Source organism: Macrobrachium rosenbergii, chromosome 43 (genome assembly GCF_040412425.1).
Source record: "Macrobrachium rosenbergii isolate ZJJX-2024 chromosome 43, ASM4041242v1, whole genome shotgun sequence".
Classification (NCBI taxonomy): domain Eukaryota; kingdom Metazoa; phylum Arthropoda; class Malacostraca; order Decapoda; family Palaemonidae; genus Macrobrachium; species Macrobrachium rosenbergii.
This window is the reverse complement of record NC_089783.1, coordinates 14,270,746-14,276,781: the sequence shown is the minus strand read 5'-3', so window position 1 is coordinate 14,276,781 and position 6,036 is coordinate 14,270,746. Positions and strand designations below refer to the sequence as shown.

Here is a 6,036-nt window from a genome sequence, read left to right as displayed (position 1 = left end):
AATTCCTAATGTAAAGGACCGACGGTTTGTATATCACGTCGGAACAAACCCAGGGGTATGCGAATCGGTTCCCCAAACCCAAAGGTCAGGAAGAGCCAATGAGAGGCCCACTGCCTCCTCGGAAAGAGGCAGTCCCTAGACGTCCAAGGGTATCAAGGGAAAGAAGCAGCCTTCCTCTCCTTCGCCTGACAGAAGTCTATCCGGTTCCCAGGACCCCCTCAAACCTCGGGAAAGGAAGGGAAGAGGCAGCAGAAGAAAAAATCGAAGATAAGTTGAAGAAGACGGTGGCTACTTCCACAGAGCAACTTCCTTCACCTTCACTCCCACATCTTCTACAGGATGGTGGACAGGAAACATCGTAACCTTCAGGGCAGCTAGGCAGGATCACAACGGAAGTGGCCCAGGACACAACCACCAGGAGAAGCAGTAGGCACAATCAGGACAGCCAAAGCAGGAGCTACAGAAGAGGTTCAGAAGGCAGGAGCTACAGCAACAGCCAGGAACATCACATGAAAGACACCAGCAGCTACAGGAATAATCAAGACGGTTGTGGCAGGAGACCAGGAAGAGCCAGCCAGAGACAGTCGTTGAGTCAACAGGAGCATAACACAGGAAACTGCAGGAGCAGATGGACCACAGATACACCAGAGATAGTGTCACAGCATACATGAAGGCCAGCAATGACAGCGACTGATCCACATTAGTGGGAACACAGTCGGAAGGATCCCGACGTGGAACTATGCCATTCCAACCAGGTACTGTGGTCGATCCCGAAGCAAGATATCCCCTGAGATATCCAGTCAACTAATGCTGTGCCTGTGATGCTCACCATCAACCTGAACGAGCAAGCAAAGATGATTAGTAGAGGGAGACTCCTCTCGCTCTGAGGGGAACTGCCCTACGCAGCGAGAGGAGGCCCCTTAGAAAAGGTCGCCTGACTGCCCGTGGGCCCCCGCCCCTTGCGGTCTTCGCTCGACGAGCAAGCAAAGAGGGCGAAGGAGAGAGATCTCTACTGAAGGAGAGATATACGAGTATAAGAACCTACAGGGAGAGAGAAGGAAGGAGGGGAGGCCACCAAGGGCGCCATGGAAGCGAAACTTACTGACGATGCCTGCAGCCTCCACCCCGCAACTCTGTAAGTGTAGGCGGCGAAAACAACACTCAGCACAAGTAGAAAGGAAGTTTTCATGCCCTTGTACAAGGAGGGCGGGAGCCCAAGAAGGGGAGTGAACTCTTATGTCCCAATCAATGTAGGGGAGTAAAGATATTACGTCGCAATCTAAAATCTCCGACCGTACAGGGGAATGCCTTCAGTATCTAAGTAAAGGGCTATTTGGAAGAGAAACATTACCACTCGGTTATGTCCCTCTAAATACGCCCTTGGCCATCAAACCCAAGACCCAGATGCTGGGGAACGACGGCTTATGCCAGGGTATCACAAATTGTGGGTTTGAATTAATAGATATCAAACACACGTAATATATACACAAAAATACAGAAAGATCCCACCGGGATAATAAAGAGCTTAATGATAGTCAGGCAAAGAGATCCGAAAACACGTCTACAATGCATGACGGCCAAAAGCAAACTGGAATGTTTACATCCGGGCATTCAGGTATTCCCGCCTACCTGATGGCAATTACTGCCTAACCACCTTGCTCAAGAGTTTAACGGCCGTGTCCAGCTTAATCTTAATAACATCATCATTATTTACAATATTAAATCCCATTAGTTTTTCATTCATAAAAAGTAATGGTGTTTCAACAAAAACTGCCATTATATTCTCAAAAAATTTCTTCTTAAAGCCTCAAAAAAGATCAGCCAGTTCTCGATCACTGAAACCTTCAGTGTATAAAGACAACTGGGAACAGTGTGTAAAATGCACAAGGAACAAAGCAATCCACAGCTACCTTTCACTCAGTGGCAATCTTCGGAAAATTCCAAATTAATAAAGAAAAGAAAAAGACTTTCCGTCTGAAAAACTGATCGCGTAATGTTATTTTGGAGGTTTTAATCATGCTCAACCACTTTTATTTTGCATCATTCTACAAGCTACCCACAATTTTTAATAAACAGTCCAACCAAAAGCATTATCTGATCATATCTTCCAGGGGGTCGGGGGACACGATAGACAACCAAAGGGTAAAGACTAAACATTGCCATATGCTATATAGGATACATAATGCAATTCACCCACTAATAAAAAACATAAACATTGCTTTCTGGTCCTGGAAATCGTCAGGACATTAAGCCCAAGGCCTAAAGGCTATACCTTTCCATAAATTATAGGCTACTGAATAAAAGCTAGGCTACGCTACAATAGTCTAGGCCTATACGCCGTGCTTTTAATAAAAGCTACGGTAGAGCCTAAGGCTACAAGTTACCAAGGAGGGCAATTTTCTTATTAAAAGAAATATAAAGCGATCAACATATAGCCTACCAGTTGTCCCTAAAAAGACAGAAGCGTTATTCTGGCATACAGGTAGACTTTATACGACAGGTAACCTTTCCACCGAAGGTCGGTGTACACAAATAATCAGCTGATAGCTCTTCTTCTTCTTGTGTACAGACGATGCTCTCTCAAACACTGATAGACAATGAGTACAGTGTATCACATCTTCAGTTTTTCTTTTGATTATAGCATCTTTCATGAGGAAATTGCGGTCGAAGTACACTTAGACTAGAGCAATTCGGTTTCATATAACGCTATTCATATGTGTAACAGTTTTTCCCGAGGTCCGTTTGTACTCTCAGTGCGTCGCTTTTGAAAAATGCACATGTATTTATTTCCATTACCTTATTATTGCAGCATTATTAAAGAGAAAACCAAATTAAGAAATTGTTCAAGAATAAACAAGGTCGATAATATACCGTAAAAAATAATGTTTTCTGTTGCTTTTCTGAACTTCTCAGAACATAATTACTTTCTTAGTTTAACCACCGAAGAAATTGACCCTTTGTTCGATCAGTGCGTCACTTTTATCTCCATTTCATCGTTATTATAGAAAATTAAATTAATAAATTGTTAAAGAATAAATCAGATTGACAATATACCATATAAAATTAATTTCTATTGTTTTAATTACTTTCTTGTTTTAAACGAAGAAATTAGCCTTAGTTTTTTTTCATAACATTTTTCCTTTACTGCCTTCTAGTGAAATCGGCATGCCAGTGCACTTTCCTTTTTCATGATATTGCAACCATTAACTCATTTACATAAATTAGTACGAATATCGGTTGAGAGGGCGTTTTTAAAAGACAGAAACTGTTTCAATGGCAAGAAAATTGTCAAACATTCATTGATGGCCACCAGTGCCTGTTTTCACCCACTTTCATCCACTTCTCTCTCGTTCTTAAGATATCTTGCAAAACATGGTCATGGGTGAAAGAATACACTCCTCGCAGCTTTTTTAGCAGAGATAATACTTCCATTATTAATGATGACACCGATGTCATTAATAGGCCTACTGCTAATCCACTCACTCACCACTGGCATCTACTTTATCCGCTTGCGATAGCTTCCCTAATCTAAATATCCACATCCAAACACACAGGGCGACAGTTGGATTGTACCCAAAGAAAGATTAGCTTTAACCAAGAAAATATATATCACCGAGTAGGCTGGGTTTCACTGAGTGCATCAATACACGCTGGATTTCTGGAAATGTGGGACAAGAGAGCCAATATTCTGTCTTAGGCCATAACCCAGTCTTTTCCCTTGACCGTTTTTATCAGAACCATTAATATTATTATAGTTTTAGTCGTCGTGCCAGTGACATAAGACCCTGTCTTATGCAAAAACTGTTAATTTTGTACTTATCTCTTTGATGTGCTGCGGCACACTCGCTCTTGAAATCTTCCATCTATGTAGTTTTGTTTTTTGAAGTTCTTTGTCATAACCATGTCAAAAGTGTTCTTAAACAGCTCATCCCTCCTATCTCCAATGTTTATCAGCATGGATATTGGTTCAGTGTTACTTCGGGCACCAAAGCTTTGTTTTTAAGCTCACATCAGATTGGAAAATTAGGATACTTACAGCAGAGTATTTTCTTTCCAGTTGCTTCTCATCATCCTTTCAGTCTGAACCATTGCAAAAGTTCCTGGTGATAAGCTAGAGTTGGAAAGTTCACTCTGCTATCACATTAATTTTAGTAGAAGCTAGGCAACTATGAGTAATTTCCATTACTTTATTTTGAATCTTTTTTAACTTAGCTGGTGGAGTCTGAATAAAACTAATAACTGAATACTCGAACACAGACTGGATGAAGAAAGATTTATTAAGGATCCAATGTTCCCTTTTGTAACTGTCCCCGTGACTTGAAGTTTTGTGTTGCATGTTAACTTGGCATCTCATTTCTCTTGTTTTGGCTCTTTTCTGTCACTAATATGTAAAATGAATTACAGTATTTGTATGATGAGATAATCTAATTAATTTCCTGTAGCTTTCCTGAAGAAACAGTTAGTTTTAAGAAGTCAGACCTTGCCTGTAGAGATGTGACTCTTTTACTGTGTAAATAGGGCTCATTAAAATAATATACTGTAATTTGGATGTATCAGCAGCTTGCACTGCACCATGATGGATGTTTAGTTACAAAAGTGCCTAGAGAAAAATTTAATTGAAAATTGTAGGACTGCATTCTTAGCTCAAAAATCTCTATCCTAGATAGTATCCTTCACAGTCTCGTTGGTTCAGAGGTAATCTTGGAAATCTGTGACTGAATGACTACCTTGTTGACCTTACAAAGTATGTTTAAGATCAAGGAAAGAAAAACAGCCTTTGCCTTGACTGTTACTGTAATATGAACCCATGTATTATCAAGTGCTTTGATGAAACCACCGAGTCATTGGCCTTGCCAATCACTCTATTAGCAGCACCATTTCAGTGCTTAACAGATACAAGGGGTCTCTAAGATGGGCCTGTATTTTCCAAGGTTAGTTAAAAGTATCAAGAAAACATGCCTAAGGCAATATATCTCTTGTCCAGACATTGATGAGCGAGGACAAATGTTAGCCAAATTCAGTAATGAAGAGTGACTATCATAATATACACAGTATGTGATCCTGATGCTTATTAACACATTGACAAATAACTGGTGGTGCTCCTGCCTACTTTTCATTAAAATATTCATTTTCTCCCACTGTATTAAGAATCATGAGAAGGATCTTCTCTAAAACCTGATCCTTCTCTAAAACCTATCTTCTTTAGTAAGTGGTAGGAATTGTGGAATAATGAATCTGACAATAACTTAAAATATTAAACCAACTGTTGGTTTGTGGTGTTTTTCACAACACAGTAATAAAAGTTCAACACTGAGGTAATACTATTCCACCTTCATATAGGTCAAAGTCATCTGACCCATGAGTATTTACTGAATAACCCAACTCCTGAATGCACAGAATACAAAATATCACCCACAATCAAACATATCTTTAGTGATACACAATACAGTATCAGAACATATCCTTGAGAGAAATTTTGTCAGAATCTTCAACATTTTCAGTTTATCCACTTGTAAAATTTTTAGGGAGTTACAATTTATTCAATAAGATCTAATATAATAAAAAAAATAAAACCTTTGAGCCATCCCTGTAGGGTTAAGAATCTTAACTCAGTGAAAGAGGTACAGTTTTTCTCACATATTGCGTAAAGTACAACGACCTTCTTCTTCTATAATTTATTCCTGTTGCAGTTTTGTAAGTGGTTTTGACTATCAACATTCTACAATACAGTAATGAATGAGTTTCTTTTGCAACAAACATTTGAAATAATACAGCAGTAATTAAATAGATACTTTTTGTATAAATTTTCATATTGGAAAACTATTTCAACTGACTGACTACAAGGTAACTCATTAAAGCAATTTCCTTTCCTTCAAAGAATAAGTTATTATTTATAGTTTTATACAGTGACTTGGAGTTGTCTGCAACAAGGTACTAAATCAGATCTTCGAATCGAAGGGATCATACCACTGCCATCATCACCATCATCATCATCATTCCTTCACTTTCTACGGGAAAAATATTTTACTAAACTTT

General features: G+C 39.3%; 1 protein-coding gene and 1 long non-coding RNA gene across 2 annotated transcripts in view; one reads left to right on the top strand and one right to left on the bottom strand.

Moving 5' to 3' along the window:
• Positions 1 to 2,963, bottom strand: part of LOC136828580 (uncharacterized) — a 53,274-nt gene extending 50,311 nt beyond the window's left edge. Inside the window, exon 1 of the long non-coding RNA XR_010850117.1 lies at positions 2,441 to 2,963. This is a non-coding gene — a long non-coding RNA (uncharacterized lncRNA). The remainder of the gene's footprint in view (positions 1 to 2,440) is intronic.
• Positions 1 to 6,036, top strand: part of LOC136828583 (cotranscriptional regulator ARB2A) — a 323,128-nt gene that overhangs the window by 129,392 nt on the left and 187,700 nt on the right. The gene's annotated exons all lie outside the window — the stretch shown is intronic.